At 33.1% G+C, this 24,534-nt stretch overlaps 1 pseudogene; it reads right to left on the minus strand.

The window, feature by feature from the left end:
* Window positions 1–11,589: 11,589 nt before the first annotated feature.
* Window positions 11,590–21,121, minus strand: LOC149168127 (uncharacterized; annotated as a pseudogene).
* Window positions 21,122–24,534: the final 3,413 nt, after the last annotated feature.

A 24,534-nucleotide genomic window follows, 5' to 3' on the forward strand; every position in this document is an offset into this window, starting at 1 on the left:
ATAAGTTTAGATTCCTTTTTTTAAAGATTAATTTTAAGTTTAGCGTTTGAATCTATAATGTATAATCATATTTTTTTTCAAGTTTTAGGTTGTTTTTCTTATATTGAATTGTAAAATAAAGATATAAATTGAATCTTTTTATTGATATATTCTTAGCATTTTACTTATTTGTAAATTTGTATTTATACAATTTTCTATTAAAAAAATTATAATTGGATGCTTATTTTTATTTTTATTGTAATATTATGTTATATATGTTGAATTTTTTAATAAAATGTTTGAAAATATGAGTTTATGTAACTTTCGAAATTGTATGTGAATGGAATTCTTTTTCAGGATTAATTATAAGTTTAGATTCTTCTTTTTAAGGAATAGTTTTGTGTTTAGCATTTGAATCTATAATGTATAATCATAATTTTTTTAAGTTTTAAGTTGTTTTTCTTATATTGAATTGTAAAATAAAGGAGAAAAAATAAATTTTGGATTCTTATATTAAGTGGAACTCCCTTAAAAATTTAATATATATTTAATGCTTGAATCTAAAATATATGATGTCACTTTCTTTAGGTTTTAAGTTGTTTTTATTTATATTGAATTATAAAATAAAGCTTGTGAGAATATGAATTTGTTTAAAAAAACTTTGGAAAATTTAGATGAAGTGGAATATGAGTTTATGTAACTTTGGAAAATTTATGAGAATGGAAAGGATTAATTATAAGTTTAGATTCTACATTTTAAGGATTAATTATAAGTTTACTGTTTGAACATATAATGTATAATCATATTTTTTTTAAGTTTGTTGTTTCTCTTATATTGAATTGTAAAATAAAGAATACAATTTTAGATAAAGAAACTTTGGAAATTTTTTATAAAGTGGAATTCTCTTAAAAAATTAGTATCTTGGATTTTGTATTGTAAAGCTTCTTCTTATGCATCACATATCTAAACATAGTCATATAGGGGAAGTGTTTTTCATCTTCCACCTTTTTAGTATCACAAATCTAAAAAATTCAAATTCTATCATCCCTGGGTGTATATTTATTTGCAATTTTCATTAATTGATTCTTTTGGCTTTGGATTCCTTTTTGTTTCATATTAAATATTAAAGATAAATAAATTTATTATATTTTTGTTTAAAAAATAAAAACTAAACATTATTTTTTATTTTTATATGTATCAAATAAATAATTCTTTCGGTAAAAGTAATAATTTGGATTATATTCTTAGTATTTTACTTATTTGTAAATTTTTATTTATAAAATTGTCTATTAAAAAGTTATAATTGGATGCTTTTTTTCATTTTTATTGTAATATTTATGTTATATATATTGAATTATAATTTTTTTGAAAAGTTCATGTAACTTTGGAAATTTTATGTGAATGGAATTCTTTTTAAGAATTAATTATAAGTTTATATTATTTTTTAAGGATTAATTCTTTTTAAGAATTAATTATAAGTTTATATTATTTTTTTAAGGATTAATTTTAAGTTTAGCGTTTGAATCTGTAATGTATAATCATACTTTTTTTCAAGATTTAAGTTGTTTTTCTTATATTGAATTGTAAAATAAATATATAGATTGAATCTTTTTATTGATATATTCTTAGTATTTTACTTATTTGTAAATTTGTATTTATAAAATTGTCTATTAAAAAAATTATAATTGGATGCTTATTTTTATTTTTATTGTAATATTTATGATTATAAGTTTAGATTATTCTTTTTAAGGATTAATTTTAAGTTTAGCGTTTGAATCTATAATGTATAATCATAATTTTTTTAGGTTTTAAGTTGTTTTTCTTATATTGAATTGTAAAATAAAGATTGCTTTTCTTATATTGAATTATAGAATAAATATTGTTTTTCTTATATTGAATTGTAAAATAAAGGAGATAAAATAAATTTTGGAAACTTTTTATTAAGTTGAATTATGTTTGAATCTCAAATATATGATGTCACTTTCTGTAGGTTTTAATTTGGTTTTATGTATATTGAATTATAAAATAAAACTTGTGAGAATATGAATTTATATAAAAAAAAACTTTGGAAAATTTATATGAAGTGGAATATGAGTTTATGTAACTTTGGAAAATTGATGCGAATGGAATTCTTTTTAGAGATTAATTGTAAGTTCATATTCTTCTTTTTTAAGATAAAGAAACTTTGGGATTTTTTTATGAAGTGGAATTCTCTTAAAAATTTAATATCTTGGATTTCGTATTGTAAAGCTTATTCTTATACATCAGATATCTAAACATAGTCATATAAGGGAAGTGTTTTTCATCTTACACATTCTTAGTATAACCTAGTCATATAGGGGAAGTGTTTTTCATCTTACACCTTCTTAGTATCACAAATCTGACAAATTCTATTATCCCAAGGTGTCTTGGGAGTTGACCACCACCAAGTCTCACTTTGAAACTCATGAGAGTTAGTTCTAATACTAACGATGTTCATTTTCTTCTTAGTGATAGTCAACATAAAGAGATAATTCTAGTTATCGAGGATGGTGTTGATCACCTCCTTATAGTACCTTAGCTTCCTTTTACCCTCCACCTCCTTAGCATCCCACATCTTCTACTTAAAAGTGGAGGTAATAATATCTTTGATATTGTCATTGCTTCCCATGATGATCTCCTCCTTAATCCCCCAAAGGTTGAGCTAAGACTAAGCATATTGATGTCACCCGCGCTTGAGGTGCAGGTGGGGGTTTTGACTAAACTTAGAACCAACTTTTTGGAGCCTCTTGGATTTCGTATTTTAAAGCTTCTTCTTATACATCAGATATCTAAACATAGTCATACTTTCAATGGGGGACAGTCCAAATTTGATCAAGAGGATAGGGTAGGGAGTACTTCCCTTGATGTTGAGGCTATAGGTTATGACTTGCTTTTTGATCATCTCAGTCTTTCTCCACAACTCGCTAGATATACTGCACCCCCAAACTTCAGATCCGCATAAGATAACAGGGGTGACTAGAGTTTCAAAGAGGAACCTTTTTTCTACTCCAAATTTAATTATCGGCTGACTTACAATAGTTTTGAAGCTCATAATAAGCTTTTCAACTATCTCTATATATTTCCAATATGTAACTAAATTATATATCTTAATTTGTCACAAGCAATTTTTGGGAGCCTCTAGGATTTCGTATTGTAAGGCATCTTCTTATACATCATATATCTAAACATAGTCATACTTTCAATGGGGGACAGGTTGGATTCAATCAAGAGGATATGATAGGGAGTATTTCCCTCGATCTTGAGGTTATAGGTTATGAATTGCTTTTGGATCAACTCAATATTTCTCCACGACTCAATAGATATACTGCACCCCCATATGAGTTTATGTAACTTTGGAAATTTTATGTGAATGGAATTATTTTAAGGATTAATTATAAGTTTAAATTCGTTTTTTTAAAGATTAATTTCAAGTTTAGCATTTGAATCTATAATGTATAGTCATACTTTTTTTCAAGTTTTAAGTTGTTTTTCTAATATTGAATTGTAAAATAAAGATATAAATTGAATCTTTTTATTGATATATTCCTAGTATTTTACTTATTTGTAAATTTGTATTTATACAATTGTCTATTAAAAAAATTATAATTGGATTCTTATTTTTATTTTTATTGTAATATTTAAGTTATCTTATTTGTAAATTTGTGTTTATAAAATTGTCTATTAAAAAAATTATAATCGGATGCTTGTTTTTATTTTATTGTAATATTTATATTATATATATTGAATTTTTTAATAAAATGTTTGAAAATATGAGTTTATGTAACTTTGGAAATTGTATGTGAATGAAATTCTTTTTAAGGATTAATTATAAGTTTAGATTCTTCTTTTTAAGGATTAATTTTAACTTTAGCGTTTGAATCTATAATGTATAATCATAATTTTTTAAGCTTTAAGTTGTTTTTCTTATATTGAATTGTAAAATAAAGATTGTTTTTCTTATATTGAATTATAAAATAAAGATTGCTTTTCTTATATCGAATTGTAAAATAAAGGAGATAAAATAAATTTTGGAATTTTTTTATTAAGTGGAATTCCCTTAAAAATTTAACATATGTTTAATGATTGAATCTAAAATATATGATGTCATTTTCTTTACGTTTTAAGTTGTTTTTATTTATATTGAATTATAAAATAAAACTTGTGAGAATATGAATTTATATTAAGAAAAAACTTTGGAAAATTTATATGAAGTGGAATATGAGTTTATGTAACTTTGGATAATTTATCTGAATGGAATTCTTTTTAAGGATTAATTATAAGTTTAGCATTTGAATCTATAATGTATAATGATACTTTTTTTAAGTTTTTTGTTTTTCTTATGTTGAATTGTAAAATAAAGAATATGATTTTAGATGAAGAAACTTTGGAATTTTTTTATGAAGTGGAATTCTCTTAAAAATTTAATATCTTGGATTTTGTATTGTAAAGCTTCTTCTTATACATCACATATCTAAACATAGTCATATAGGGGAAGTGTTTTTCATCTTCCACCTTCTTATCATCCCAGGGTGTATATTTATTTGCAATTTTCATTATTTTAATTTTTTTGGCTTCAAATTCCTTTTTTGTTTCATATTAAATATTAAAGATAAATAAATTTATTATAAAATAAAAAATTAAACATTATTTTTTTTAATTTTCATATGCATCAAATAAATAATTTTTTAGTAATTTTGTATTGTAAAGCTTCTTCTTATACATCACATATCTAAACATAGTCATATAGGGGAAGTGTTTTTCATCTTCCACCTTCTTATCATCCCAGGGTGTATATTTATTTGCAATTTTCATTATTTGATTTTTTTGGCTTCAAATTCCTTTTTTGTTTCATATTAAATATTAAAGATAAATAAATTTATTATAAAATTAATAATTAAACATTATATTTTTTTATTTTCATATGCATCTAATAAATAATTTTTTAGTAAAAGTAATAAATTGAATTATATTCTTAGTATTTTACTTATTTGTATTTATAAAATTGTCTATTAAAAAAATTATAATTGGATGCTTAATTTTATTTTTATTGTAATATTTATGTTATATATATTGAATTTTTTAATAAAATGTTTGAAAATATGAGCTTATGTAACTTTGGATATTGTATGTGAATGAAATTCTTCTGAAGGATTAATTATAAGTTTAGATTCTTCTATTGAAGGATTAATTTTAAGTTTAAATATTAAAGATAAATAAATTTATTATAAAATTAAAAATTAAACATTATTATTTTTTTTTATATGCATCAAATAAATAATTTTTTAGTAAAAGTAATAAATTGAATTATATTCTTAGTATTTTACTTATTTGTATTTATAAAATTGTCTATTAAAAAATTATAATTGGATGCTTATTTTAATTTTTATTGTAATATTTATGTTATATATATTGAATTTTTTAATAAAATGTTTCAAAATATGAGCTTATGTAACTTTGGAAATTGTATGTGAATGAAATTCTTTTGAAGGATTAATTATAAGTTTAGATTCTTCCTTTTGAAGGATTAATTTTAAGTTTAGCATTTGAATCTATAATGTGTAATCATAATTTTTTTAAGTTTTTGTTTTTCTTATATTGAATTGTAAAATAAAGATTGTTTTTCTTATATTGAATTATAAAATAAAGATTGTTTTTCTTATATTGAATTGTAAAATAAAGGAGATAAAATAAAATTTGGAATTTTTTTATTAAGTGGAATTCCCTTAAAAATTTAATATATGTTTAATGTTTGTATCTAAAATGTATGATGTTAGTTTCTTTAGGTTTTAAGTTGTTTTTATTTATATTGAATTATAAAATAAAACTTGTGAGAATATGAATTTATATAAAAAACTTTGGAAAATTTATATGAAGTGCAATATGAGTTTATGTAACTTTGGAAAATTTATGTGAATGGAATTCTTTTTAAGGATTAATTGTAATTTTAGATTCTTCTTTTTAAGGATTAATTATAAGTTTAGTGTTTGAATCTATAATTGATAATCATACTTTTTTTAAGTTTGTTGTTTTTCTTATATTGAATCGTAAAATAAAGAATACGATTTAAGATAAAGAAACTTTGGAATTTTTTTATGAAGTGGAATTCTCTTAAAAAATTAATATCTTGGATTTCATATTGTAAAGCTTCTTCTTATACATCAAATATCTAAACATAGTCATATAGTGGAACATAGTCATATAGGGGAAGTGTTTTTCATCTTCCACCTTTCGTATCACAAATCTGACAAATTCTATTATCCCTGGGTGTCTTGGGAGGGAGTAGACCACCACCAGGTCTCACTCTGAAACTCAGGAGAGTTAGTTCTAATCCTAACAATGTTCATTTTCTTCTTAGTGCTAGTCAACATAAAGAGATAATTCTAGTTATTGAGGGTGGGGTTGATCACCTCCTTATAGTACCTTAGCTTCCTTTTACCCTCTAGCTCCTTAGCATCCCACATCTTCTCCTTAAAAATGGAGGTAATAGTATCTTTGATACTGTCATTGCTTCCGATGATGATCTCCTTCTTAATTCCCCAAAGGTTGAGCTAAGACCAAGCATCCTGATGCCACCCACGCTTGAGGCGCAAGTGGAGGTTTTGATTAAACTTAGAAGAAATTTTTTGGAGCCTCTTGGATTTGATATTGTAAAGCTTCTTCGTATACATTAGATATCTAAACATAGTCATACTTTCAGTGGGAGACAATCCAAATTCGATCATGAGGATAGGATAGGGAGTATTTCCCTTGATCTTGAGGTTATAGGTTATGAATTTCTTTTTTATCATCTCAATGTTTCTCCACGACTCGTTAGATATACTGCACCCCCAAACTTCACATCCATATAAGATAACAGGGGTGACCAAATTTTCAAAGAGGAACCTTTTTTTTACTCCAAAATTAAATATTGGTTGACTTACAATTGTTTTCAAGCTCATAATAAGCTTTCCAACTATATCTAGATATTCCCAATATGTAGTTAAATTACATATCTTAATTTGTCACAAGCAATTTTTGGGAGCCTCTTGGATTTTGTATTGTAAAGCTTATTCTTATACATCATATATCTAAACTTAGCCATACTTTCAATGGGGGACAGGTCAGATTCAATTAGGAAGATAGGATAGGGAGCATTTCCCTTGATCTTGAGGTTATAAGTTATGAATTTCTTTTGGATCAACTCAATATTTCTCCACGACTCAATAGATATACTGCACCCCAAAACTTCACATCCATATAGGATAACAGGGGTGACCAGAGTTCCAAAGAGGAACCCATTTTTACTCCAAATGTAAAGATCGACTGAGTTACAATTGTTTTCAAGCTCATAATAAGCTTTCCAACTATCTCTATATATTCCCAATATGTAACTAAATTACATTTCTTAATTTGTCACAAGCAATTTCTGGGAGCCTCTTGGATTTCGTATTGTAAAGCTTCTTCTTATACATCATATTCTAAACATAGTCATACTTTCAATGGGGGACAGGTCATATTCAATAAAGAGGAGAGGATAGGGAGTATTTCCCTTGATCTTGAGGTTATAGGTTATGAATTGCTTTTGGATCAACTCAATATTTCTCCACAACTCAATAGAGATACTGCACCCCCAAACTTCACATCCGTATAAGATAACAAATATGACCAGAGTTTCAAAGAGGAACCTTTTTTTACTCCAAATGTAAAGATCGATTAAGTTACAATTATTTTCAAGCTCATAATAAGCTTTCCAACTATCTCTCTATATTCCCAATATGTAACTAAATTACATTTCTTAATTTGTCACACAATAATATAACTACTCTATATTAACATGCTTTGTCCTCATTTCTTTATATTTTTTTCTCTTATTATAAATATCATTGGTGATTTATTTTGACAAAACATAGGTTATTCACAACTTTTATATTTACGTCATAAGGCATTACCCCGTGAGAAGAAGTCCCTTCCATGCCACCTGTACCATTGTGGGACGTTGATTGTGGTGTTAGACGATTAAAATAATGACTACCATCTGATTCAAGACCGGTATTGTCAGTTATAGTTTCATACCATTGTCGAGAGGATGATATGCCAGTCTCAATTGTTTTACTCCTGCCCTAGTCTCAATTGTTTTACTCCTGTCCTATTTCATCTCCTTGTTTTGGCAGTCTGAAGGTTGAAGGTCCTGTGAGGCCGAATTCACTTAGGAATTCCAAAATGACGCCTTTTATCTATCGTAGCTCCATTATTCAAGGTTAGCTTATTCATTTTAACAGTCTTCAATTTCACATTTATTATGTTTTGCTTAAAATCAGATGGAAGGGCCATAATTTTCAGCCCTCTATGGAAATCCATTATAATTATTTTCTTCATGGTGCATCTTTTATTCTATTCTCATCGTTGCATTATTAAGGAGTTTGATTATAGCCAATGAATCTATTATCACTGTTATTATTATTTTATTTTAAAATCAATTTTCAAGTTATTAATTTCGTAAGTTTTAGCCATGCATTCATGGGTTTGGTTATGCCTGTCATCCTATGTTGTGTGGGAAGGAGGAGTTATGCCTCAACTCCAAGTCTTAATTGTAATATTTATGTTTTTTTTCCCGTAAGAAAAGTCATAATTTTATTAATGAAAACAAATTCACATTTTGTATACGTTGAGTTACATTTCATCTGCAAGTCAAATGACCTCAGGGGTTCGATAAAAACGTTTAATGTAAATATGGGGAGAAAATCATGTTTTCATCCCCTTTTTCTTCTCAACCTTACACCACTCCCCTTGAGATGGCATCGTGGATACAAGTTGAAGTGGATTTTCAATGCCTGGTAAGGGATTTTCCTTGTCAGAATCAGAGGTGTCTGATGTGTGTAGTCTTTTGGTTCCACTGTTTTCCATTGTATTTGGCATCTTTTCCGGTTGTGATTTCATTTCCGGTTGTGATTCCATAGGTCCTTATGGATATGTCTCCTAGATTTCTTCTTCTTTGTCTGTTTCATTGTTCTCATTTGGTATGGGCTCTTCCACTACAAACTCCTCTTTAGGATATGGTGGGGGAAATTGCCAACCCTTGTGTTTTTTCCCCATTTTCTTCTTTCTTCGGATGTCTTTTTTGACTTCAGGACATGTATTTTGTAGATGTCCTATTTGCCAACATGTTCTGCACCTAAATTATGTGTTTTCGTAGTCTAGTGTCTGTCTCTAGCTTTGTTGTTTACGCTTTAGCTGTGTGTAGTCTGGTAAGCCTTTACTAAGATCTACTTCCACACAGATGCATGCGAATGTAAAAATTATTTCCTCCACTCTTTGTGTGTCCATTTTAATATATCTTCCAATGGTGTTGCCTATACCGGAAAGGACTTGATGCTCTCATAAGTGCAATGGGGTGTTGGGCAGACGGACCCAATCTGGTATCTTGGAAACAACCATTGTATTGGCATCGAATTCCGGAAGCCATGGTGTGATGAAAAGGCCCGTAGATACCCAAAATCATGGTCCCTCCTCTAGCACAATGTCTCTTCTCTCTGTTGAATGGAATTTGACAATGAGAATGTTGGCATTATGGCACAGGTTTGGTGCTATGGCACAGGTGTTGTCCTTGATGGCAACTCTCTCTGGTGAAAGATCTCAATTCAGGCTCTCAGAGTGAAGGAAAAATATATATACGCATGTTCACCATGACGAAGATGCATATGCATGCGGGTTAGTCGTTCAAAAGTCGCGTATACGTATACACGCACTTTCATGCAAGGAAAAGCGCGTACATGTGGGAGGACTTATTTTTGCTCCATGGTATTTAGTCCTTGGTATTTTGAACCTATGGTTTTGGGCCATGGTATCTCGTCAGAAGTGTTGATCCCAAGTATTGGGTCCATGGTATTGATTTGTTATGGTTTTGGACCATGGTATTGTGAAAGGGCTAAGACTATAAAAGAGGAAGGAGATCATTTGGCAAAGGATCATATGAATTATTGAATATATGATAATGTGCTAGATCTGGAATACTGGTGATTGGGTTATGGTGCAGATCTGGATCTGAGTGAAGGAAGAACCTGAGCGCAAGGAGAAGGATAAGTTCTATTGATGGGTCAAAATCTTAAGGCTTGAATAATAGTATCTTTGTATGATTTTGATGGCGCATGCTTGATCTATAAATCTGGTAATCTGGGTTAACTAATGTCTGAATATTTGAAAGAGTGAATTATCCTTTATAGATCTGTACGCAGGTTCAGTGAATCGAAGGCGCGTATACACGCTGGTTTTGTGAGTAAAAACAGCGTATACGCAGGTTGGTCCAAACACAGAAGCGTATGCACGCAGGTTTCTAGTTATTGAAGTAGCGTACGTCTCTTGAATTGTGTTCTAGCTGCTTCTGTTTATTGCTGCAGTGTTCTGGGTTCAGAATTTGGTGTGTGGTTACTGTTACTGTGTTCTGGGTACAGCTGTCAGAGAAGTGTCGATTTGATTCAGTTTTAATTGGTGAAAAGGAGATTGTTTGATGCAGAAATTCTTGATGATTGATTGATGTTCATGGATCGAGTCTGAAAATTTATGAAACGTGGTCCCTGGAAGAAAAGAGAAGGTTGTAGCCTTCTGCAGGTAGTAGCCTGCGTACTAGTATCTTGGCTAGTGCAAGAGCTAAGGGGGTTGTAGCTCCCTTCTAGGAGAAGCTGATGAATGAGAGAGGGTTGTAGCTCTCTGCAGGTTACAGCCTGCATATTAGTAAAGGACTGCACCAGTACAAAAACATTGTAAAAAGAAGTTTCTTATTAAAAGAAGATAGAGACGAATTGTAGCAGGTGGTTTTCACCCACCTTGGATTTCCACCTTATATCTTGTGTTCTTGTGTGTGATTTTCTTCTGCGCTATTTCATTGTTTCTGGTTACTGTTTATTTGATTCTGTTACACAGATTAATGATCAACATTTGTAAGATAAATTAAATTATAAGTCTGCATGGTATACGCTGGTTTCTTTATCTGTAGTTGCGTATATACGCGGTTTTCACTATCTGAAGTAGCGTATATGATCTGGGTGTGAAAAAGAAAATATTTGACTTGATAATACTGATTCACACCCCCCCCCCCCCCTCTCAGTATCATTTCCAAGAAACCCATTGGAATAGAGGTGGATCTCATAGTGTAGAGTCTGGTTTGTGAATATCCAATGGAAAAGTTCAAAAGGTTTTGGCCAGAAATAGTCGAATCGACAAATGATGGCATGTGACTCAAAATTATTAGATGCCTCATTGGTTTCTGGTATATCTATATTTAGTTCTCGTATATAATTCAGCTGCTCCACAACGTATGGACTCGGTTCTCTTCCAGCTTGCTTTGGGACCGATGTAGGATTTTTTCCCCTTGTAAGATGTTCTTGAAGGATATTCCTCCATTTTTGTGCTTTTGTTGTGGATCTATGTTGTTTTTGTTTTTGTGTTTGTCCCAATGCCTCCTTCTGTTTGTTTTGTTGAACTGAAAATTGCTGCACCACCTTGTAGCCTCAGGTTGACTATTATAGTAGATTCTGACCTAATGTTGTAGTCCAAAATGGATCTAAGATCCTATAGGGTTCTGCCCCCATATAATAGATATTGTAGTCCAACCCACTAGCTAATTTGTTGGGCGATGATATTCTTCAGGTTCATAACACAGTCTGTTGCAAGGACCCAAATCAAGGAAGACTTCCCCGATGGGGTTTTAATAAAAATTTGAAAGCAATTAGAAGTTACCAAGGAAGGGGGTTCTGTTGTCCTCTGGGTCATGCAATACCATGCAGCTCCCATGTCTCCATAAAGCATTGTAGTCTGTGGGTACTCCTCCAGCGTCTTGATAGCCTTGACAAAATTGGTCGACCCTTGCGAGGAGGTGAACACTTCTTCGATTCTAGCAAACTGCAGAACCTTCTTAGGCATGCGAGCAGCCACAATCCCGGCACCTCAGGGGGTGGGCACCATTTTGGCTATTCCGGAGCCACATTTACCAGTGACCTTGACAAGTACGATGTGGGGTTTCCTGATCTTGTTACCCCAATAACCCATCCTCATGGGAATAACTGAAAACTTGGCCAAAATAATGGCTGTAGAAATTCCCACTGTAGATCAACAGATTATGCAATATACTAAAGCAAAATACAAGACCTACTTCTACAACAAACTTTGCGGAAGCTTAATTGAATATGAGCAAGATCAATGAGAACACATATAACTGAGAATGAGAAATCAATCACACATAACATAGAAGAAATAACCCGGGGAAAGCCTTAGCCTAAAACCCCAATCTCTGTATTATCATACAAGTGGAAATATGCTCAAGTTATAAAAAGAATCAATTCTCAAGCTATCCTGCTCTCTCTGCAATCAAACAATACAACTCACAGACTATGTAGACACTAGATATGCATTCCCAGAGGCCTCCTATTTCCTTGGGCAATTTTTCTTGGGGTCCAATGATTCTACATGCATTAATTGACCTCATCACACTCACTAAACTAAAGAAGTAATTGCGCAATCTCCAAGGAATGAGTTCCTTCTGCATGCAAGAGATATTCACAATGGAATATTGTTGCAACTAATAGTACATTGTCCCTCCATCTAATCTCAACTGGGTCTCTGTCTGAACTAACGTGAATGAGTTATTTATGAGAGAATATTCAGTTATCTGAAGTGTAGCAGTTACATGCATGCATGCATTAACTAACTGAACTCACAATTAATTCAAAAAACCGTTTGAATTAATCTAACTGGACTTGACTCAGTTAACTGAGCCAACTAATTACAACTCATCCTTATCTCTTTAACTGATGGATAAATTCCTCAATTAATGGAGAAACTGTTGCATGTCCCCACATAGACTTCATGTTTAATTTTCTACAACTAATTAACTCAAGATGAATTAATTAATTATTTTACAAACAACTAATAAGATCAAATTCGAATTTTTACTTCTCTATTTTAGTTTAGAGACTAACTAAAATAGGAAGGTATCTTGAAATGCTATTTATAGCAGTACTAAATTTATCACTTCTATATTTAGCATTTGTTATTGGTATTTTCAAAACTCTGTCTCAATAAGAAAGGGATTATCAGTAACCCCAATTCTGTCTTTATGGAACTCGAACTTTCATTTTGACAATGCCTTAGTCGAAATATCTGCATTCTGTTCCTTAGTAGAAACATACAACAACAACATGAACCTCTTGACCACACAGTCTCGAAGATGGTGATACCAAATATCAATGTGGTTGGACCTATCATGAAAAACTGGAGTCTCAGAGAGTTTGATACAACTTTGATTATCGCAGTAGATCATAGTTGGATCCATCCTCTGACCAAACAATCCCACTGGAATCTTCCGCATCCAAATGGCCTCACATGCAGCCTGAATGGAAGCCATGTATTCAACCTCTACTAAGCTAAGTGCAATTGTCCTATGTTTCCTACTATACCAAGAAACTGCAGCTTAACCAAGGTTGAAGATTCCTCCAGAAGTGCTCTTCCAGTATGATGGACTCCTTGCCCAATCCACATCTGTGAAGCCCTGAAGCTTCACTCCCTCTGTCTATTTTTACCCCAATCTGAACTAAGATGTGCCTCTGAGGTATCTCATCACATGCTTTGATGCCTTCCAAAATAGCTTGGTAGGCTGAACCATAGCTTGACTCAGCTGGTTCACCACAAAGCATAAGTCGGGTCATGTGTTCACCAGATACATAAGTGAACCCACCAGCTGCTGATAAATAGTAGCAGCTACTACCCCACTTGAAGTAGCATCCTCCTTCCTCTAGTTCCGAGCTAAAGGAGTCTGCATGGGGTTGCACTTCTCCATATGAAAGTGCCTGAGTGTCTCATTGGCATACTTGCCTTGAGACACAAGTACTTCACCATCTTTCTGCCACAACTCCATGCCTGGAAAGTAGTGCATAAGACCCATGTCTTTCATTTCAAACTCTCTTGCAAGGTCCTCCTTGCAAGACTGTATCAACTGATCATCACCTATCAAAATCAGATCATCAACATAAATAACAATGACCAATGGCTTACCTTATACCATGATGTGGTAAAGGTTCACATCTGCTTCACCCTTGGTGAAGCCCAACCCGGTGAAATAGCTGTCGATCCTGGTGTACCAAGCACGAGGTTCTTGCTTCAACCCATCCAAAGCCATCTTGAGTCAGCACACATGTGACTCATGATTGAAGGTCTCAAAACCCTCTGGCTACTCAATGTACACCTCCTCCTCGATATTCCCATTGAGGAATTTTGTCTTCTCATCCATCTGGTGGATCTTCCAACCCATCTGAGCTGATAGTGCCAACATCGATCTGATAGATGAGTACCTTTCTATAGGAGCAAAGGTCTCATCGTAGTCGATCCCCTCGACCTGTGAGAAACCTCTGGTAACAAACCTTGGCTTATGTTTCTCAACACTACCATCAACTACTTGCTTTACCTTGTAAAGCCATATGGAACTCACCATTGAGTTACCTTGAGGTCTTGGGACAACATCTCACACACTATTCCAAATGATAGAGTCGTACTCCTCTACCACTGCATCAACCCAGACTGGTTGTTGCACTGCTTCCTCGAATGAAGAAGGTTCGGTATCTACACACTCCCCAACTAAGGCCATGTACCCAGTGTACTGCTCGAGCGACCTCCTCTATCTGCACTGAGAAGATGGTTATACCACATTCTCCCGTGCATCGAGCATCAACCTGTCAGCTTCCCTTGAGCGCTTCTGCCCATCTCTGGAAGTCCCAGCATAGGTGGATGTCTCCACTCCCCGATCCTCTGCATGCGACTGCTCCGCATCAATCTGAGGCTCCTCCTCATTAGGATCTGAAAGTTCATCCTTTGCATGCAACATGAGCTCCCTCTCAAGTGATAATCACATGGCTTTTTGCTCGTCGAACTTCAGATCCATGCGTACCCCTGTCCTCTTACTGGTAGGCAGGTACACCCGATAGTTGTGGGGTGTATCCATGTACCCCACAAGTATTCCCAACTCAGCTGTTAGATCCAGCTTCTTCCGGGCATCTTTGGTCACATGACAGTAAACTGATGATCCAAAGATTTAGAAGTGACTCACATCTGGTCGCTTCCTAGAAAAGGCCTCCATAGGTGTCTTCATTCCCAATATACGGTGTGGGCTTCTGTTTTGCAAGTATACTGCTGTATTGCATGCCTCAGCCCACAAATGCAGTGGTAGGCTTTGGTCATGCAACATCGCTCGAGCTGCTCCCACAATCAATCTATTCTTCCTTTCGGCCACCCCATTCTGTTGTGGGTTATGGGGTGCCATCAATTCTCGTTTAATTCCTTTTGTAGCGCAAAAGTCTTTAAACTGTTGGGAGACATACTCTCCACCATTGTCACTACGCAAGGCTTTTATTTTCTTTCCAGATTCTTTATCTGCCAAGGCTTTAAACTCACAAAACCTCAAGAATGTCTAATCATTCTTTTGCATAAAGTAGATCCAACATATACAAGAAAAATCATCAATAAAAATAGCGTAGTACCTTTGTTTAGTGGTGGAGGCTGTAGAGAATGGTCCACAAACATCTGAGTGAACTCGCTCTAGGATTGCTGCATCTCTACTGTCTCGATCTGGAAAGAAAGATTTCGCATACTTACCCAAGGTACAACCTTTGCATGTATTTGTCTGCTCCATTTATCCGTTGGGTAGTCCGGCTGAAATCTGTTGCATGATCTTTAGGGCTTCATGGAGCAAGTGTCCCAGTATTCTATGCCATAGCTCGCCAACATCTTGGCTCTACACCATCTCAGATTTGGAACAAAATGTAGCACAGTCATCTACCTCCAGCTTGTAAAGATTCTTTACGCGAATCCCAATTCGCTTGGTCTGTCTAGTACGGATATGCCTCATGAATACCTTTATCTTCTAGCATAGCGATAGACACAAGATTATTCTTCAAACCTGGTACATACTTTACATCAGTCAGGGTGAGCGAAGCTCCATGCTTCCTCTGAAACACAACCGTACCTTCACCTGAAACATGGTACTTTCCATCATCGCCCATCTCGATCTGCATCTAGAGATCCTTCTCCTCCAAGGTACTGAAAAGATTCTTGTCACCTGACATGTGGAATGAAGCTCCACTGTCCAACTACCACACACATCCCACCATGGATGAAACCATGCATGCAATAAGAGAGAAATCCAGTTCAAACTGTGAGGCCAGTGCCTCACCATTAGATCCCTTCGAGGATCCCTTCTTGGATTTCTTCTATGGACAATTTGTAGCATAATGGCCCACTTCATGAAAATGAAAGCATCACACTTTCGATTTGTCAAACTTCTTCTCACCATGGGAAGAACTAGATTTGGGATGGGATGCCTTCCCTTTCCCTTTCCTCACCTTACTTGCTAAGGCTAGATTTTCCTCATCATCTTGCTTCGATGAGGATCCATCTCTGGTGCTTCTTCTTATTTCCTCCTGCATCAAATCCGACCAAATTCGTTCCCAATCGGGCAGTTTTTCTCTTCCATTAACCGACTCTTGGTAGCTATGCCAGCTCTTAGGAAGACCAAGGAGTGCAAGACTCACCATGTCATCATCAACGATCATGATTCCTACACTTCCAAGCTCATCCCTGCAGGTGGTGAGCTTGTTCAGATATGTGGAGATCATGTCGCCCTTTTCACACTTGATTTTCTGAAGCTTGTCTTTTAGCGCTAGCTTCCTCTGATCAATGTTGTTCTGATATAGATCTTTCAATGTTTTCCACATCAAAAATGGTGTCTCCTTCCCATGGAGGCTCAAGACAATGTGGTCTTGAACTCCCTCCAGGAGAATTCTCCTTGCTCTAGCCACACATTTCTTCCATTCCGCCAATTCTGTAGCATCAGTCGGCTTGGGGACTTCTTGATCAATGAAGTCCTTTAAACCATTATCCTTTGATACTACTTCTATGTGATCCTTCCAGGTTATATAATTTGAGCTGCCATCAAGGGCTTATTCGAGTCTTAAACTATTAAATTCCATTGGTGAAATTGAGATGTGATAAGAACTCAATTTGTATATTCAGGAACTTGAAGCTTCGAACTTCTCCCTTCATGTATACTGTTCTTTGCTTTGATCAACTTTGCTTTGATACCATGTAGAAATTCCCATTGTAGGTCAACATATTATGCAATATACTAAAGCAAAATACAAGATCTACTTCTACAACAAACTTTGCGAAAGCTTAATTGAATATGAGCAAGATCAATGAGAACACATATAACTAAGAATGAGAAATCAATCACACATAACATAGAAGAAATAACCCGGGGAAGTTGCAGCCTAAAACCCCAATCTCTGTATTATCATATAAGTGGAAATATGTTCAACTTACAAAAAGAATCAACTCTCAAGCTATCCTTCTCTCTCTGCAATCAAACAAAACAGCTCATGGATTGAGTAGACACTAGATATGCCTTCCCTCAGCCCTCCAAGCCTCCTATTTCCTTGTGTGGCTTTTCTTGGGGTCTAATGATGTCACATGTGTGAATTGGCCTCATCACACTCACTAAACTGAAGAAGTAACTGTGCAATCTCCAAGAAATGAATTCCTTCTGCATGCAAGATATATTCACATTGGAATATTCCTGCAATTGATAGTACATTGTCCCTCCATCTGATCTCAACTGGGTCTCTATCTGAACTGACATGCATAAGCTATTTATGAGAGAATATTCAGTTATTTGAAGTGCAGCAGTTACATGCATGCATGCATTAGCTAACTGAACTCACAATTAATTCAACAAACTATTTGAATTAATCTAACTGGACTTGACTCAGTTAACTGAGCCAACTAATTACAACTCAATATTATAACTCACTGATGGATAAATTCCTCAATTAATGGAGAAAATGTTGCATGTCCCCACATAGACTTCATGTTTGATTTTCTACAACTAACTAACTCAAGATGAATTAATTAATTATTTTACAAACAACTGCTAAGATCAAATTCGAATTTTTACTTCTCTATTTTAGTTCAAGGATTAACTAAAATAGGAAGGTATCCCGAAATGCTATTTATAGTAGTACTAAATTTAGCACTTCTATATTTAGCATTTCTTGTCGCTATTTTCAACAATGGCTCTGCGGTTGGCCTGGCCACCTCTTTGCTGCGCTTAACACGGAGCCCGATGTGGCCATTGCCATCACCCATGACAACAAAGGCCTTGAATCGAGTGTTCTTCCCGGCCTTTGTCTACTTTTGTCCAGATATGATCTTCATGACCTCATCCTTCAACTAGGGTCCCACCATGGTCTCCACGATCTGGTGCTCCTAAATGGCCAACGAGAAGAGATAGATTGGCTCGAGGGAACGAATTTTTCCTTCTTTTACCAGGAAGCTGAGCTTTATCACGGGTACCCACTTTCCTTCTTCATCTCTCGTAATATTTATGTTATATATATTGAATTATACTTTTTTTGAAAATACGAGTTTATGTAACTTTGGAAATTTTATGAGTATGGAATTCTTTTTAAGGATTAATTTTAAGTTTAGATTCTTTTTTTTAAGGATTAATTTTAAGTTTAGCGTTTGAATCTATAATGTATAATCATACTTTTTTTCAAGTTTTAAGTTGTTTTTCTTATATTGAATTGTAAAATAAAGATATAAATTGAATCTTTTTATTGATATATTCTTAGTATTTTACTTATTTGTAAATTTGTATTTATAAAATTGTCTATTAAAAAATTATAATTGGATGCTTATTTTTATTTTTATTGTAATAGTTATGTTATATATATTGAATCTTTTAATAAAATGTTTGAAAATATGAATTTATGTAACTTTGGAAATTGTATGTGAATGAAATTCTTTTTAAGGAGTAATTATAAGTTTAGATTCTTCTTTTTAAGGATTAATTTTAAGTTTGGCATTTGAATCTACAATGTATAATCATAATTTTTTTAAGTTTTAAGTTGTTTTTCTTATATTGAATTGTAAAATAAAGCAATAAAAGAAATTTTGGAATTTTTTATTAAGTGGAATTCCCTTAAAAATTTAATATATGTTTAATGTTTGAATCTAAAATATATGATGTCACTTTCTTTAGGTTTTAAGTTGTTTTTATTTATATTGAATTATAAAATAAAACTTATGAGAATATGAATTTATATAAAAAAACATTGGAAAATTTATATGAAGTGGAATATGAGTTTATGTAACTTTGGAAAATTTATGTAAATGGAATTCTTTTTAAGGATTAATTATAAGTTCAGATTCTTCTTTCTAAGGATTAATTATAAGTTTAGTGTTTGAACCTATAATGTATAATCATACTTTTTGTAAGTTTGTTGTTTTTCTTATATTGAATTGTAAAATAAAGAATACGATTTTAGATAAAGAAACTTTGGAATTTTTTTATGAAGTGGAATTCTCTTAAAAATTTAATATCTTGGATTTCATATTGTAAAGCTTCTTATTATACATTAGATATCTAAACATAGTCATATAGGGGAAGTGTTTTTCATCTTCCACCTTCCTAGTATCACAAGTCTGACAAATTCTATCATCCCAGGGCACCTTGGGAGTAGACCAGCACCGAGTCTCACTCTGAAACTCATGAGAGTTGGTTTTAATCCTAACAATGTTCATTTTCTTCTTAGTGCTAGTCAACATAAAGAGATAGTTCTAGTTATCGAGGGTGGGGTTGATCACCTCTTTATAGTACCTTAGCTTTCTTTTACCCTCCAGCTCCTTAGCATCCCACATCTTCTCCTTAAAAATGGAGGTAATAGTATCTTTGATATTGTCATTGATTCCCATGATGATCTCCTCCTTAATGCCCCAAAGGTTGAGCTAAGACTAAGCATCCTGATTCCACCCACGCTTGAGGTGCAGGTGGGGGTTTTGACTAAACTTAGAAGCAATTTGTCGGAGCCTCTTGGATTTCGTATTGTAGAGCTTCTTATACATCAGATATCTAAACATAATCATACTTTCAATGGGGGACAGTCCAAATTCGATCAAGAGGATAGGATAGGGAGTATTTCCCTTGATCTTGATATTGGCAAATATTTTAGGCACACTGTGTATAAATGGAGACGTGTATAAATGGAAATGCCTCTAGAAATTACTCACAAAGAAATTTGATCTAGAACCATTACCATATAAGGTGAAGGGTTCAGTTTGGTTGAGGCGATGAAAGAAAAAGGTACCATATGAGGGTGAAGGGTTCAGTCTAGCTGAGACTATGAAAGACAAAGGAGGTTTAGTCTGGGATGCAATTATCAATAAAAATAAACTCTTAGAATTGTCAATGAAAATAAACTCTTAGATTGAGAAATTGGGAAGGAAGTTGCACATGTATCTTTTTTGAGTAGATTGTTTGATTGTATTACTTTTAACATTAACATTTATTTTTCACTCAAATTGGGCTATAGTTAGATCATGTAACATATCGCATCTTTTTTCATCTATGCTCTTCTTCCATATGTGCTACCCACTTACGATGTTTCATTTGCAACATTTGGTGCAAATGCTAGTATAAAATATTAATTCACCCAAAAAATAGATATTTAAATTCTAAATTCAAACCATTAAAATTGGCTAATGGAGTAATAGATATTTAATTTCTAAATCCAAACCCCTACAAATACTAGATATTTAATTTCTAAATCCAAACCCCTACAAATACTATTGATCCATATATTTACAAATACTCTCATTTTAAGATCCATATATTTCAAAAAATAGTAAGCACCAAAAAAAATAGATATTTAAATTGTAAATTCAAACCATTAAAATTGGCTAATGGAGTGATAGATATTTAATTTCTAAATCCAAACCCCTACAAATACTCTTGTTTAAAGATCCATATATTTACAAATACCCTGGTTTAAAGATCCATATATTTTTAGAAAATCATAACTACGAAAAAAAATTAAATTCTAAATTCAAACCATTAAAATTGGCTAATAAAGTTATAGATATTTAATTTCTAAATCCAAACCCCACAAATACCATACCCTTATTTAAAGATCCATATATTTAAAAAAATCGTAACCACCGGAACTTACCTTAATTGGACACTCTTTCTCTCTTCACAAGATGGAGTGCAGTTCCGTGGTTGATCTGCTAAACATATTTTGTTTCTGGCGGCCTTCTTGAGCATGGACACATTTTGCTATGATAAGGCTTATTCTATTCCGGTTCCATATGGGATATATGTTATTATTTTTTGGGTTATGATAATATATATTTCGTGCTCAGCTTTTGCTTTAAGGAGCTACATAGACCAAATAAAAACAGTATAGAATGAGATAATGACTACAAAGACATAGCATAGACTTTGATGCAACATGATGTTAACGAAAAACATCAATATGTACTTTCTTTATTATATAATGAAAGCCTTTTTCCTTCCTGAAAAAAACACTTGCCATAATTATCATAATGTGAACATAAATTGGGCGGCCATGGAGTTACAATTGCCTTTGGCGCTGAACGGAGCCTGGGACGGTGAATTCCTGTATAGTTTTCTGATTTTCGGTGGAAAATTGTTATTAATTTTATAAGCGTTTCTTATTAGTCGTGCTGCTTTGAATTTATTAATTTCCCCTGTGCTTGGCACATCTCTAATTTTCGCTGTAAATTTAATTAAAACAACAACAAAAAAACAGATTTTGAAATTATAACGACAAAGCATCTATATTGTCTCACGTCCTCCTCAACAAACCTCCCGAAGTTACTGTTGTATGTACTTGTATGATGTAAAATGGTGTGTTCCAAGGACAAATCCTACTCACACGGATACTTAAATTCAAGGGGATGTGTTCCACAGAGAAATCCTGTGGCTAAATCCTATTGAATTCAGCATTTAAAAAGAAATTCCATCCTAGGTTAGGGATTTATCTTAACAATTCCATCAGCATTTACTAAGCTCGCACAATAAGTTCATTGAATACTAAGCTCGCACAATAAGTTCATTGAAAGCAATCTTATCACTCCTAGAATATATGGTCTCCCTAAGATTCATAAGGAAGGAGCTCCCCTTAGGCCCATAGTCAACACCATTGGGGGTCCTACCTATCTTCTGGCGAAGTTCCTTGCCTTGAAGCTTAAACCCTTAGTTGGTCGTACAGGGTCCTTCGTTAAAGACTCTGCTTCTTTTATTGAAGAGCTCAAAGACATTAGGCTAGACTCTGGGGACATTTTGGTTAGTTTTGATGTGGTTTCCCTGTACACTTGCATCTCTATAAATGAGGCCATGGATGTAATCTACCATCTAACCAATCTTGATACCGCTCAGTTGGTTGAGATCTGCCTCACTTCAACCTCTTTCTGTTTTCAAGGGGAGTTCTTTGAGCAAACCTGTGGGGTTGCCATGGGCTCACCCCTTTCCCCTGTTGTTGCGAATCTTTTTATGGAGGATTTTGAATCCAAGGCTCTTAATGCTCCCTGCCTCCTGCCGAAGCTTTGGAAAAGATATGCAGATCACACTAATGTCCTCTGGTCTCATGGCCAAGAGGAGTTAGACCTCTTCTTTGATCATCTCAATAGTCAATCCTTGGCCATTATGTTCACTAAGGAGTAGGAAGTCGAGGGTTGCCTCCCTTTCCTTGATGGTTCCCTCTCCCATCGAGTGTTTCGTAAAAAAACTCATAGGGAGCAATATCTTCATGCTAGTTGCCACCATTTCCCGGCTCAGAAGTTGGGGGTTCTCAACACCCTTGCTACTCGTGCCTTAAGGATCTCTGATGAAAAGAGCTTCGAGGAGGAGAAATCCCATCTCCTTAATGTTTTTGTTGAGAATGGTTATAGTAGGCACTTGGGTCAGAAGGCTTTCCTCAAAGCAACTAAGAATTCTGTAGCTAAAAGAGATAAGAAGGAGAGGATTCCCGGTGTCCATCTTCCGTTTGTTCAGGGGACTACGGACAAGATTGCGAGGATTCTTAAGAAGCATAATGTCCCCTTGACCTTTAGACCTCTCAATACCATTCGTAAGTCCCTCGAATCTGTGAAGGATCCCATCGACCCCAAGGACATGAAAGGGGTTTATATTATTCCTTGTTCTTGTGGGACCCCCTATATTGGTGAGACTGGTTGCTCCATTAATCAAATGATTAGTGAGCACACAACGAACCTTAAGCATAGGAGAGCTAAGTCTTCTACTTTAGCAGAACATGTTGAGAAAACCAATCATCATGTCTGCATCGAGGAGGCTAGTGTGATTGCTAGAGTGTCCCAATTCCATCACCGAAAATTTAGGGAAGCGCTTGAGATTGAAAAATAGGCCGAAAATCTCAATAGAGAGGATGGCTCGAGGATCAGTAGTCGCTAGGTCCCAACCCTCTCCTCCTAGTCATGGTTTTCCTGCCTTCCCTTCCCTTTGTTTTGTTTTTTTGCTGTCTTTTATGATTTTTTCCCCTGGTTTCTTGTTTCTTGGGGCTTTTGTTCCTTGAAGTTCTTGTAGTAGCTCTTATTTATGCTAATATCTTAAAGAGAATACGCTTGAAATTAATCTTTGTGTATTTTAACCCTTAAATAAACTTTTAATTTTAAATATTAACATTTTCTTTCTAACCCTTAAATTACTCTAATATTTATATATTTAACTAACTTTTATAGATGCTATTGAATTAAAATTAAATTATTTTTAATTAATTTATCTTAATATATTTTTAGAATTATAGGCGTATACACTGTCCCTTTATCTTACATTTTATTAAAATTATATAACTCACTATTTATATATTACCCTAATATTTATAACTTTTATAACTAACTACTCTAATATTTAGATTTAATAAGTTTGATTACTTACTATTAATTTAGATTAATTTATTTTATAATATATATATATATATATTTATAATATCATTAATTTACTCTATTATCATAACCTTATATTACCCTATTAGTTATATATATTTGTTGAACTTCTATAAATAACTATTATTTAATATTAATTTAGTTTATAATTAATTTAATATTTATTTATATATTAGTATATGGAACAACCCCTTTGACTTTTGTTTGAATCTAGATATTTAGGTATATTTATATATTTAATAATTTTTATAACTAACTAACTATTAATGTATATTAATTTTGGTTATAATTTATTTTTAATATATATTTATAATTATAAGTGGATAAAAATGGTCCATTTACTTTTGTTCTAATAAGAATTTAACTAACCAATGTTACTTTTTTAATTAAATAATGGTTATACCCCTATTCCTGTCCTAACTAACCAGTCAAATCTAGCCGTTGTCAATATAGCCGTTATACAGCCGTTGGAGTCTCTGCTCTATCTATTTAACATGCAAAGCCTGATCTGCTCATTCAACTTGTCCTGACGATGAACCACACTAGTTGGTTCGAAACGCGTCGACAAATGAAATATCTTGTGATTTATGCCGAAAAATCTCTCATAAAGTTAATATGGATCACAGAAGCCTCAATTCAACAACTAAAAAAAAATAGAATTTCAAATCAGTTATATATATATATATATATATATATATATATATATATATATATATATATATATATATATATATATATATATTTAAAATCTAT

Source organism: Pinus tabuliformis, chromosome 4_2 (assembly GCF_031772625.1).
Source record: "Pinus tabuliformis cultivar Carrire ecotype Pingquan chromosome 4_2, CPIR1, whole genome shotgun sequence".
NCBI lineage: Eukaryota > Viridiplantae > Streptophyta > Pinopsida > Pinales > Pinaceae > Pinus > Pinus tabuliformis.